Source organism: Triticum dicoccoides, chromosome 7B (assembly GCF_002162155.2).
Source record: "Triticum dicoccoides isolate Atlit2015 ecotype Zavitan chromosome 7B, WEW_v2.0, whole genome shotgun sequence".
In the NCBI taxonomy this organism is placed as follows: domain Eukaryota; kingdom Viridiplantae; phylum Streptophyta; class Magnoliopsida; order Poales; family Poaceae; genus Triticum; species Triticum dicoccoides.
Window position 1 is genome coordinate 265,422,334 of NC_041393.1, and position 14,020 is coordinate 265,436,353.

Consider the following 14,020-nt stretch of genomic DNA (forward strand, 5'->3'; position numbering starts at 1 on the left):
CGTCTCAAGATCTTGTTTTTTCTGAAGAAATTCATAAGAAAGCGTCTCGTGATCAGTTAAGAGAGTGTTATGATGACTTTGAAGGTTGTCAAACCAAGTTTGAAATCTCTGAAGATTATCTGTCAGAGTCTTAGTTCGATTCAATTCCTCGCCCAACAGGTCATCGCTTCTGTCTAGTTGATTTTGAATCTTTTCTAAAGCCTTCTATTGTTTAATAGCAATTTTAGCAAGTTTTGAATAGCTAGGCTTAAGATTGTCATCAGATTCATCCTCACTTGAGTCAGAGGGGGAATGCTTGAGTACCTTGGCACCTTTTTCCATGGAGCAATAGGTGGGAGCATAGTCACTGTTGCCCATGTTAGCAGAGTCGGGGCAGTCATTTTCTTCATTGTTGAATATGGACTTGCTGATGTACGTAGTAGCGAGGGCTAGGCTAGCCACACCAGAGTCAGATTCCTCCTCTTCCACATTATCCTTAGATTCCGCTTCAGAGTCCATTTCCTTGCCAATGAATGCCCGGGCCTTCTTGGAGTTGCTCTTCTTGTGAGATGAAGACTTTGAGGATTCTGATGATGAAGACTTTGAGGATTTCTTCTTCTTCTTTGAATCATCAGAATCATCATCTTTGTACTTCTTCTTCTTTGATTCCTTTCCCATAGAGGACAATCAGACATATAGTGACCAGGTTTCTTGCATTTGTGGCAAGTTCTCTTCTTGTAGTAACGGGACGAGGAATCGTCATTCCTTGAAGACTTTCCAAAGCGGCCACGGCGAGAGAACTTTTGGAATTTCCTCACGAGCATTGCTAGCTCCTGGCTCAATTCTTCAGGATCACCAAGGCTGCTACCAGAATCCTCAGCTTCGGACTCAGATACTAAATTGGCCTTCAGTGCACGTGATCTTTCGTAGCTCGATCCATAGAGATCTCTCTTTTCAACAAGCTGGAACTCATGAGTATTTAGCCTCTCGAGGATATCAGCGGGATCTAGTGACTTGTAATCAGCTCGTTCTTAAATCATCAGTGCGAGGGTATCAAATGAGGTGTCAAGTGATCTCAACAAATTCTTCACCACCTCATGATCGGTGATATCAGTGGCACCAAATGCTTGAAGCTCATTTGAGATGTCAGTGAGGCGATCAAAGGTTTGCTGAACATTTTCGTTGTCGAGTCTTTTGAAGCGGTTGAAGAGATTGCGAAGAACATCAACTCGGGAGTCACGTTGAGTTGAGACTCCTTCGTTGACCTTGGACAACCTGTCCCAAATCAGCTTAGCAGTTTCCAATGCACTCACTCTGCCGTACTGACCTTTGCTCAGATGGACACATATGATATTCTTCGCTTGAGAATCGAGTTGCTTGAATCTCTTCACATCGGTAGCATTCAGAGACGGAGTGACTGAGGGAACGCCATTTTCCACAATGTACCAGAGATTGTTATCAATTGCCTCAAGATGCATACGCATCTTGTTCTTCCAATAGGGGTAGTCGGTCCCGTCAAAGGTAGGACACCCAGTCGAGACCTTGATCATACCTGCAGTCGACATAACTAAAACTTCAGGTAGTTAAATCAAAACCACACAGAACAAGGGAGTACCTTGCTCTGATACCAATTCAAAGTATGTTACGTCGACTAGAGGGGGGTGAATAGGCGATTTTTATGAATTCTTCACTGAGGAATTTCAGGGTGAGGAAATTCCTAAGCGAAGAACTACTTGCAGCGGAATAAGTACTCAAGTATAAGCAAAAGAGAGTAGCAGCATAGTCATCATAATGAAATGAAAGACAAACACAGAGTACAGAAAGCGTAAACACAGGATAAGTAGGATGAAGACAAACAGACTGAAGAAACGGGATTGAGGAAATAGAGAAAGTCTTCAGTCAATGTCTTCAAGCAGTAATGATCAGGTACATCAACACATAATGAGGAAATGAAAGGGTTGAGGAAATAGAACCAGTTGGCTTGGTGAAGAAAATGATTTGGTAGACCAGTTCCAACTGCTGTGACAGTTGTACGTCTGGTTGGAGCGGCCGAGTATTTAAACTTGGGGACACATAGTCCCGGACGCACAGTCCTTAGTGTATTTCTCCTTGAGCTAAGATCACACAGACCTCGCCCAACAGTAGTGGTAAGTCTTCACAGGTGACTTCCAAACCTTCACAGACTTGGTCACTCGGCAATGCACAATTCCTCTTGGATGCTCAGACCATGATGCCTAACCGTCTGGAGGATACACAGTCCTCAAAGGTAACAAGCGTCGGTTCCACACAAGAACAATCTCTTCAGTGATGCTCAATCACTTTGGGGTTTGTAGGTTTGGGTTTGGGATTTGGGTTTTCCTCACTTGATGATTTTCGCTCAAAGTCCTCGGAGGATGGGATGCTCTCAAATGACAAGTGTCAGTTTCTCTCGGAGCAGCCAACCAGCTAGTGGTTGTAGGGGGGGCTATTTATAGCCTAAGGAGCAGCCCGACATGATAAGACATAAATGCCCTTGGCAGATATGACCGTTACGTGGTAGATATTTTGGAATGGCTAGCATGCGGCTCAGGCGCTCAGCAACGGTCGGATATTTTGAGGTTCGAATTCCTCAGGGCTATCATGTTCCTCACTGTGTAGGTAATCCGCACTGGCGAATTCCTAACTCCTCAGTCAAAACAAATTCCTGAGAGACCAGAAGATCTTCATCTCTGTCACTGAAGAAATTGATTGAACTGATATGAGATTTCCAATAGCTTCACTCGAAGGATTGGGTAGGTGTAGGATTTTGAGATGAGCATCACTTGGAAATCTGTTTCCTTAGTATTACCTCGACCCCCTTTAACAGTACGGTGTTTCCTATGACTCAAGAAGAAGAAGATGAAACTATGAAAACAAAAGTATTCACGCTTCAGATTCCTCGCATAAATATCAAAGTCTTCAAGGTCACACCAATTTCTTCACTTTCAAAGTCTTCAGGAGAACCAAAGTCTTCAGTCGAAGACATTCATTTTTAAGGGTCGACTTTCACTGTAAATATCAAACTCCTCATTGACTTATAGAGCCTGTGTACACTCACAAACATATTAGTCCCTTAACCTATAAGTCTTCAATACACCAAAATCACTAACGGGCACTAAATGCACTTACATACGAATAAAATCAATCCTCTTTAATAAAGAAATAATGGAGGTTTGTTGTCTACAATGAGATGTACCTATAGATTTTAATCTGCTAGTATAGAATCTCATTGAAGATCATGCTATGTTGAAAATATGTGTTTTTTGAGTAATCTCCCATTGCGCAAAATGACACAGAGACCTACTAAACACCATTTGTGCTCTGACATAAAAATCCATTTATTAGTAGCACTATTTGTCTACTACATGCTTCATAAGAGTGTTTTATTTGTTTATAAAATGTATATGATTGCAGTCCTTTGATAACCTGATACAACATGTAAGTACCAGCGACCACTAACATGAAAAGGAAAGTAAAATACTTTTGTTACTTTGAAAATGACCTCAGGCTCAACTCACACATGTCATTAGTTGAGCTCATTGAGACTGAATTTCCTGACTGACCAATTACATTATCTCTACACTTCTGCTTCTATTCTTTCAACATGGACTGTTTACATGTGGCACACACTGTTGGCGCTTTTCAAATAAGCTAGCATGTGAAAAGTAGCAGCACAAGTCTAGTTACTGAACTGGCCGTGCATGTACAAAGCACATAAACACTGAATGTTCAACACCACAGATGCCCCAAACGTTTTCTCTTCTTCTGCCTCCAATGTGCCCTGATTGATCGCTTTATCAAGATAGATATTGCACCCAAGAACTGCTGCCACAACCCAATCCATCCATGAGATCCACTAAACACCATGTGTGGTTTTAAAAAAAATCCATTTATCAGTAGATTTAGTTTTGAGCAAGCAAGGTAACTATTTCTAACCCCTCCGTATAAGAAAATTGGACGAAGGCTTATATCAGGGTAACTAAAGTTTAAAAAAAGGTGTTTGATGTGCTAGATTTCTGATGATTTAGGTCTTGGAAGACCTGAACAGCCAAGCATAGTATTGCAAGTAAGAAAATGTGAAACATTGCTAATAACGTGCCTCATCTACCAGTAAGGGCTTTATTTTATACCAAAGTTTTAAGCAGCTACAGTTTACAATTCAAACATGGAAATGTAAATACATATGGTTAATGTGGATGCAACAAAAGAGTTTTTTCTTAGAACAAAAGACTTGGACATGGAGAAACTTAGCAAGGTTCAAGAACACAATACAAAGGCATGCAATACTCCCAGACTATTTGAATCCAGTGCAGTGCATTGTACAGAACATATAACGATCTCCAAGATCTGCAAAAACTTATCATCCAGACACTTCATCTCAGTTGAAACACTATCAATAAAGCTTCATAAGACCTTTTCAACAACTCGTGAAAAAAAGAGAATACGATGAAACATGTGTTCTGTATACACATGTCTTTAAAAGGAGTTCCCTAAAAAACCTTGTTTCACATAACTCTGGCTGGCCAAGTCCAGGAGCCTTTGTTTGATGAGGACCAGACTAAGCTGACACTCCCATGGTTGCATACATCAACCATGCCCTCCCCGAGTCAGATCTACTCATTCTTAATGCCATTTATAATCACATCTACATACAGGAAAACATGAGTATAATCGGAAAATGAAGAGACTGGAAAAGGGCCACCGAAATAGAGAAGAGGCATGCCTAAAGCATATTCATGATAATGTAAAAAATCAGTTAGTAAGCTCGACAAAACAAATGGCAGCCCGTAACACCATTACATAGGGCAAAGGGACATTAGTTTGCCAGCATTGTTTAGTGATGCAGGGATAAGGGGAACATGACAATAATATACGTACATTCATAGCCAAAGGTAGACCATCCAAATTAGGGGAACATGAGAAAGATATAAGATCAGTAGATTTTGCTAACTCTAGCACTAAACTAAATCACGAAGATCAGTAGTTCACTGCAAAAATAGAATAAAGAATGCATGGATGTACCTGTAGATAAGGGGCAGACTTGTAGGTAGAAGAACCGTCTTTCATAAGTCAGGAACAATTTTATGTATCTTAGTTTTGCAATATGTTCCTTTGTAGGAAAGCTATAAAGAGAACCTGAATGCCTTGCAATTCCTGGGAGAAAACAATATGGAAGCAGCATATTATAATATATACGAGTACCAGCAAAATTGGTATGTTGGTGGAACTAAAGATCTTTTGTTGGTTTAAATAGATGTTGACTAAAAGAGCTAAACCCCATTTTCTTTATCATGACCAGAAGTTAGAAACATAGGTTCGATCTATGGGAATGAGTAACCTGACAAAACCCTCTTTACCACAATAGTCTATAGAATACAGATTCATTATCTTATATAGTGAGCCCATAATGGATTTATGATTGTCAGCACCAAGCTTTAGGGAAAGCATGTGAGCTTCAGAAGAGTAAACCAAGTAAAGTAGAAACTTCATATAATAATTTACAGAGAAGAGAATTATAATAAGCATGTTAAACTTTTGACATGCTCACTATGGTTGTCATATAGCATGGGCGTATCCTATAGAAACACGAAGAAGCTATTAAATGGCAAAGAAGATCACCAAGTACAGAAGGAACGATTAGAGTACCTTGTGTTCCGCGCATGATTTTGAGGAATTTCTCCAAAAACAAAATCCAGGCAATTCATCAGTTTACATGTAGGAAAAGATTACTGGGAGGCAAGTAGAATTACCTTCTTTTCAACATATAGTGTGTAGATCTGGTTCATTTGTGTAGCGTCCCGCAAGTATGATTGAAATGGTAGGTAATAAAACCAAAAGGCAGGCACGACTGTGTTCACAAGAGAGAAATGCTAAGTTGTTCTTATTCACCAAATTCTTCTGCTGGATTATTGCTCTTCTTTCTCAAATCTGCACAAATCTGTTCAGAGAAGCCAGATATTAGGAAATCAAATCAGAGTGACAAAGGATGGAGCACCTAACAAAGGTTAGTGAACTACCTCTTCATGCCACACCATAATATGATTACTTTCAGTCAAATTGATTCCCTATTACTGTGAGTAAAACATATTACACGTGACTGGATCTTATTGTTATAGATTAGCAAGCATCTCTAGATTCTATCACCATATATATCTTACTCCTAAAGTTACAGGGTAACCGTAATCATCTACTTGCAATTTCCAAGACATTCTTTCTAAATGTTATACTACATGGCACATGAGCCTGGCCTCTGCGTTGTGTTCTCCATCTTGCAGCGCATGATGAACTACATGGTAGAGTTCAGCCGAAGAAGAATCATGTGATTTTGGATTTTTGTGTAATTGCTTATATTCCTAACTGAGATGGGATTACAGTTGTAAGAGTTTTCTGAACTTTATCTTCTCATTTGCAGTTTTGATGGGGATCACTACAAATAGTTATGTTCATGAATGTAAGCATGCGTGTGTGTTTCTATCCTCTGATGTCCCAGCACTTAAAGTCTTCTAAAACATTAGCTGGGTATGTTTAGATTCACTCTGATTTAGCTATGGCTCAAAAAGCATGACCCATATAATTCTTTAATGTTGTGAAAGATGCACAAATGTATCATTTTGTTTCCTGTTGGATAAAACAAAAGAGATCGAGAAGTTTAAAATTAAAGTTAGTTGTGCAGTTGCATAGGCATATGAATAAGTTACTGCATGGGTAAGTTGGTTTCTTCTGTGAACTTGAATACCATAAGTTTTTGAAAAGTAAATATTAATCATCTTTGAATTTGCAAGCCTCAAAATTAGGGGATAAGATCCTAGATCGATCTGACCTCCTTGGTGAGGAGGGGAAGATGGAGGAGGCACTCGTTCTCGGCACTCGGGTCTCGATAGTATCGGCATCAACTGCAATCATCTGCAAAACACAAAATAAAGATCAAGCCTTGGCAACAAAAACCACAGGAAACCTGAAATTCTGTACTGAACGATAAGAGATAAGTTGGGGAGAAATTTAGGTCGCCCGATTGATGAGCTCCTGCATATGCATACTGAAAGCAGACCTTTATTTCACCGACATTTGGTTCTGAACATGTGTGCTAATAGGGAAGTTTGTATTCTTCTCTATTTTGAACAGCGCACAAAGAGACTAAAAAATGGTGATATGTTCCTTTCCGTGGTTTAAGAACTCTGGGACTAGCGGAGCGAGTGTAGAACGTAATGTATAATCCAGCACCAGATAGTGATGCCTCCGTCAATCAAATTCCTAGGAATTTTCTCCAGAAATAGACCGAGGTAATCATTCTTTTATACAAAAAGACCTAAATCACTATTGTCAAACATCCACACTCGAACTAAAAACATCAATTCGTAGCTAATCCCCGAATACAGATAGTAATCCAACGAAACCAAAACACCGCATTCACCAAATATGGAGATCTGAAGATCAGAAGGGAGGCGGATGGCTAAACGCACACAACACACACACACACACATCAAGCAGGGCAGGAGGACTAGGGAGAACAGGGACTCAGAGGAAGTTACCTTGCCTGGACGGGATTATTGGCCGCGACGATAGAGGCGGCGGCGACGGAGGTGACTCGATGCGGCGGCCAGGGTGACTCCATGCGGCGGGTAGCGAATCCAGGCGGTAGCGCTCGCGAGGCCATGCGGGCGCCCTAGATCCAATCTGTCACCCTGGTCTTGTCAATCGAGTGAATAGTGTTAGGATCGGGCTTCTGCTGGGATCGGGATGAGCTCCATCGCTACGTACCCTTGGCGTGTCGACGGCGTCCCTGACGGCACATCATGGGCAGTGGCGTTGGAGAGGAGGAGTGTGGAGGAGACGAGGTAGAGGGGCCACGGGCTCGAGGGCAGCGACGTGGGAGAGGAGGGAGCAGGGAGGAGACGATGCGGAGGGGGCGCAGGCTTGACGAGAAGGATGGGTGTGGCGCACAGGCAGATGGGATTGATGAATCTCGATGGCGACGAGACGCGCACGCAGCCAGTATCACCGATGAACGGGACCAGGAGCAGCGCAGACCCACCCATCATCGCTATAGAGCAGACGTGGGTGCATATGCTGGGCACATATGCATCGGTCTATCCTTGCGCAACTACTCCCCGTAACGCATGATGCAGGAGCGCGCGAGGAGCGGGCCCCAAGCACGTTTGATCCGGGACGCGACACGATGGAGGAGGCAACGCGCACATGAAAAGGTCACAGCCATCAGATCGACATATGGGACCAAAGAGCAGGCAGGTCCACTTGCAGCCGCACCAACAGGCGAACTAGAGGGGCGAGCAAACCAGAAACTGGGCGCTGCCCATGATGCGCGCACGCGGCACGGCAGGAGAGGCCGCTCCCGCACCCAAAAAACTTTGACCCAGCAAATCCACTTTTGCGTGAGCCCACAGGTCATTCCCCGTTCACGTTTCACTGCACGGTCAAAACGACAACACATGTTCTCCAGCCAGATCCAACGATCAGCAGCGAAAAAAAGACTTGGTCAACCCTCATCGAACGGCTAGCGAAGGAACTGATCGAGGGAGCATTCTCCAAGCGAGTTGGCTAGCCTTTGTATTGTTTTAAATAATTCTATGGTTCTCCATCAGTTTGTTGAGAGAAATGAACAATTCCTTCAATACCAACTAATCTTTGACAGACGTCGCACTGTCCATGTTGCTCTCCCTGCTCCTGCCTTCTTTGACTTCCAGGCCAAAGGGAGATATGTTATAAGCAGGGAGGAGGCGAACGAGTATGAGAGGAGGATGGAGGCAGCTCGCCTCCAAGCTGCAGCTCATCAGGCAATAGCCGCTGCATCTCAGTACGACCCCAGTTACAACTTCGGATATCCACCAGGCCAGCCGTGGCCATAGACCAACTTAGGCCAAAAGCCTAAGCTTGGGGGTACGTATTTCTCACCGACATTACATTCATGTTCACACACTCATGCCAGTTGTCGGTGCCCATACTTTTTCACTGTACTATCCATGTTAGTTTATTTTCTGTTTTAAGCCTTCTTCTTGTGTGTTCGAATAACCTTGAGAAAAAACAAAAAAAAATAGTTGTAGCTTTTAGCTAGTTTACTTTCCATGCTTGTAGTAGTAATAATTAAAAGAAAACCCCAAAAGATTTCTTGTTCTTCTTTTGCTTGTTGGGAGCTTTCTTGTGTAAATAGTTTTATTTTTTTCTTTTCTTTGGGAGTTAAGAGGAGAAGACCATGATCAAAATGTTGAAGTGGCTCTTATATGCATGTTGTTGACTTAACCAGGAGCCCATATTACCTTGTTTTCTCCTGTGTATTAAATGCTTGCAGATTCCAGCTTAGTCCATTGCATGTGCACTATTATTATTATCCACACCATTCGGTCGTGCAAGTGAAAGGCAATAATGATGATATATGATGGATTGCATGAGATGAGAGAAACTGGTACGAACTCGACCTTTCTTGTTTTTGTAAATATGATTAGTTCATCGTTCCTGATTCGGCCTATTATGAATGAAACATGCTTGCAATGACAATTAGAGATTATAGTTGCTTATGCCATGCTTAATTAGCTAAGAGTTTATAATGGTTTACCTTGTGTGCCAACATGCTATTAAAATGGTTGTGATGTGGTATGATAGGGTGGTATCCTCCTTTGAACGATTCAAGTGGCTTGGCTTGGCACATGTTCACACATGTAGTTGAAACAAAATCAACATAGCCTCCACGATATTTATGTTCATGGTGAATTATATCCTACTCATGCTTGCACTCAGTGTTGATTAATTTTAATGCATGTTCATGACTGTTTTCGCTCTCTAGTTGGTCGCTTCCCAGTCTCTTTCTAGCCTTCACTTGTACTAAGCAGGAATACTGCTTGTGCATCCACTTCCATAAACCCCAAAGTTATTCCATATGAGTCCACCATACCTTCCTATATGCGGTATCTACCTGCCATTCCAAGTAAATTTGTATGTGCCAAACTCTAAACCTTCAAATGAAATTCTGTTTTGTATGCTTGAATAGCTCATGTATCAACTAGGGATGTCTGTATCTTCCATGCTAGGCGGGTTATTCTCAAGAGGAGTGGACTCCGCTCCTCACTCACAAGAAAATGGCTGGTCACCGGGATGCCCAGTCCCATGCTCAAACCAAATCAAATTAATTGCAAACAGAACTCCCCCGGGACTATTGTTAGTTGGAGGCACCCGTTGTTTCGGGCAAGCCATGGATTGATGCTTGTTGGTGGTGGGGGAGTATAAACTTTACCATTCTGCTTGGGAACCGCCTATAATGTGTATAGCATGGAAGATATCGAGATCTCTCGGTTGTTATGTTAACAATGAAAGTATGCCGCTCAAAATATTATTTATCTGTATTTCAAAACAGAGCTTTGGCACCTCTACAAATCCCTACTTCCCTCTCTGAAGGGCCTATCTATTTACTTTTATGTTGAGTCATCCTCCTCTTATTAAAAAGCACCAATTGGAGAGCACCGCTGTCATTTGCATCCATTACTATTAATTTATATTGAGTATGACTATGATTGGATCTCTTTTACCGTGAATTACAATGTCGAGTTAGTCCTTGATCTTCAGAGGTGCTCTGCATTTTTGTTTTGCGGTCTCAGAAAGGGCTAGTGAGATACCCTCTTGTTATATCATATTATGATTGTTTTGAGAAAGTGTTGTCATCCGAGATTTATATTATTGCTCGCTAGTTGATTATGCCATTGATATGAGTAAACATGAGACCTAACACTACTAGGGAAAATCCTATACACAGAACTTTAGCAGTAGCGCGTGTTGAAAAAGGGCGCTACTGCTAGATAGCAGCAGCGCGCTCGAGAAAAACGCGTTGTAGATACACATATAGCAGCAGCGCGTCCCTCCGAAAAAGTGCTACTACAAAAATTCCTACCGCTAAGCCGATCGGCTACACATAGTAGTAGAGCTCTTTTAGAAACAGCGCTACTGCTAACTTTGTTGTAGCAACGCGTTTATGTGTAAGGCGCTACTGCTAACGAAAATAAAATGAAATGAAAAACAAGTAGAAAAGTAAATGAAAATGAAAGAAATAGAAAAAGGAGAAGGAAAAAAATGTAAAGAAAAATAACTGGAAAAAGGGAAAAAGGAGAAAGGAATAGCAGTAGCGAGTTTCAGGAAACGCGCTGTAGCTAACTTAGCTATAGTGCGTTTTCGGAAACGCGCTACCGTTAAGTTACACTTAAACAGCGGTCCCCCCGGCCACCACTTCTTCCCCAAATCCCTCGCCCTCGATGTCGTCTCCCCAATTCACCGTCGCCCCACTTCACCGTCGTCTCCTGCTGGCTTGGACGCCCGCAACCTCACCGCCTCCCCCCGAGGCCGCCGTCATCCTCACCGCCACCGCCCGAGGCCGCCCTCAGCCTCACCACTGCCGCCCGAGGCCGCCCTCGACCTCACCGTCGCCGCCCGAGCCCGCCTAGGACCGCTGTTGCCTGTGCTCGAGCCCACCCTCTCCGCCCCTGCCTCCATCGTCGAGCACCTCCCCACCACCGTCTCTCCCCTCTCTGTAAGTCCCCCACCCCACCCCCACTCCTGTCTCTTTGCATTTAGAGCAAAAATTAGTAGAGCAAAAGTTTTTTTATAGCAAAAAATTTAGTTTAGAGCAAAGGGTGTTAAGTAGTAGATGTTAGAGCAAAAATTAGTTTAGAGCAAAAAATTTGGTTTACAGGAAAAGTTAGTTAGGGTAGTAGGGTTTAATTAGGGTAGATGATGCCTGTATAGTATATAGTGATACTAGTATATGTTAATTAGGTTAGGGCAGTAGTGGTACTAGTAGATGTTAATTAGATGTTTTTCAGTTAGGGCAGTAGAGTTTTGCTTGGTTAATTAGGTTAGTAGTGCTGCTAGTAGTAGTGGTACAGTAGGTTAATTAGGTGAAGTTAAATGAATAACCTGAATGAATGAAATTAGTAGTTAACTGGATTTTTTCCTTTCATCATTATAGAGCACTAAAGTTAATTGAATTTTGTTCTATTAGTAGTTAAATGAATTTTCTTCTACACTTTGTTTTTGAATTAGCTTCTGAAATGTGGACATGTGGTTGCTCGTGTATATTTGGACATGTGTTGCGGTGTCGAAAAGGGATATTTGAACACTATTTCCAAGGAATGAAGCTGAGTGGCCTATGTTTTGCCGGAATGTTGATTCATTTCTGTTCCGGCAAATTTCAGGTTCTCGGTTTGTCCACTTTTTAGAAAGGTCATGCTGAAATTTTCCGTGAATTTCGGCATGACTTGTGCTACAAACTAGGACATATCGAGTGCTCGGGATTTGCTGCGCCAGGAAGGAGTCAACGTTCCTGCAAAACAATAGGCCTTTTTATGTCATTATTAATTTTATTAGGTCTAGAATTAATTGACTAGATTTAATCATAGGAAACATGGCTAGCAACGATGAAGGACAGGGTTCTGGTGATTGCGACGACGTCTACCTGGCGGCAGACGAATTTTTTAGCCTTGCCGACGATCAACCAATGTTGTTGTTGGGCCCGCCAGTGGCATCGGGGACTGAGACCGACACGCAGACCAGTGCTGAGACTGAGGCCGGCGGTGAGACTCAGACCGGCATCGAGACCGGAGCTGAGACTGAGACCGGCGCTGCCTCGCGGAGCGGAGCCGGTGTAGAACCGAAAGCAAAGAGGCAACGACTTCCTAACAAACTCAGGACTACTAGACTGGTGGTCATGGAGGTGGACGACGGCAATTTTGAGCCAAAGGCGCCCGAGGAAGCGTGCACGTGCTACGGCAATCAAATAGGCTGCATCGTACGGACAATCGCCACCATCAATGATGAGAAACTACAGAAGATAGAAAATATGAGGAGCTCCCTCCTAAAGAAGTTTCACCAGATATTCTTGTTCCCGGGCCGGAATGAGAAGGATTATGAAGATCCATATGAGGACCCGGCATTGAAGATGATAAACAAACACGCCATGACCAAGTTTAGCAACGCGTTGGCCGCTAGGAAAAATCGAGTGAAAGCAAAGATCATCGAGAAGAAGGAACCCTACTCCGAGATTGTAAAGGATAATCCGACAATCACGGAAGAGCAGATTCAAATATTCAAGGAGGCTTGTGAGGCCGAAGCTGCCAAAAAAAGTCTAAGTACATGAAGGGGCTTCAAGAGAGGAACATTGGGAGCCACCACCTCGGAAGCTGTGGTTACGGCGGAAAGAGGTCCAAATGTGCCAAGGAGGACGCGGAAGTCGCGAGTCTGGGCATCCCAGACCCCTTGGCGGAGTTCACCGTCCCGTAGGAGCGTGACATCCTCAGGGCCCGGCATCGTTGGGACCCAATGAAGAAGGTTTACGAGACAAAACCGGTCATTACGGAGTTCATGAGACTGCTGGTAATTTTAGTTTCTGATCAATTTGACTACACATGTTAGTCATATTTGTAAACGATCCTTGTGCCTTTTGTAGAGAGAGCAGCACGGAATGTGGCCGAAAGCGAGTCACCGTCTGAGGCATTGGCGAGGCCCAAGTGGGACACTCCATTCAACCGGGCGTTGAACATATTGAAATGACAACCGGTGGTACTCGACCGTCGTATGGACGCGTGCACGGTGTCGGAGACGGCGCCACGTGGAAGAAGTACTACCGTGAGACCACGGAGGAGAGAAAGGAAAGACAGAGGTTAACTGAAGAAAACATCGACAAGAAGGTTGAGATTGCGGTTGAGAAGAAATCATCTCAGACAGTCGCAACAGCGGTAGCTGCCGCAAAACAGGTGGTTGAAGATTTGTCTACTTCCTTGGTTCCGGCCGTTTTCACTTGGACAAGGCAAAATCCAGAAAAAAATGCAGAGGACTTTCCCCTTGCTGACTTCTTTGGGAGCAGCTCGACTAGCGTTGCACCAGCACCTGCTCCCGCACCGGCTCCCGCACCGGCTCCCACACCGGACATGCTCGGCGGTGCTTCGTCTTTGGCTGAGCTCGACGCCCTCATGGTTTCTATCACACCGGCCCCCTTCAATATAAATGTATAATCCCCCGTTTACGTTAC

General features: G+C 43.3%; 1 long non-coding RNA gene across 5 annotated transcripts; it reads right to left on the reverse strand.

Moving 5' to 3' along the window:
- Window positions 1-3,460: 3,460 nt before the first annotated feature.
- Window positions 3,461-8,057, reverse strand: LOC119336394. Of its 5 annotated transcripts, XR_005162451.1 has the most exons (6): window positions 7,756-8,053; window positions 7,527-7,679; window positions 6,818-6,900; window positions 5,644-5,935; window positions 5,020-5,151; window positions 3,461-4,642 (listed from the first exon to the last, which is right to left on the reverse strand). It is a non-coding gene; the product is annotated as an uncharacterized LOC119336394 (long non-coding RNA). The 5 variants fall into 5 exon arrangements; XR_005162454.1 differs by having other exon boundaries at window positions 5,020-5,935; window positions 7,527-7,684; window positions 7,756-8,057; XR_005162452.1 differs by having other exon boundaries at window positions 3,461-3,819; window positions 5,020-5,935; window positions 7,756-8,055.
- Window positions 8,058-14,020: the final 5,963 nt, after the last annotated feature.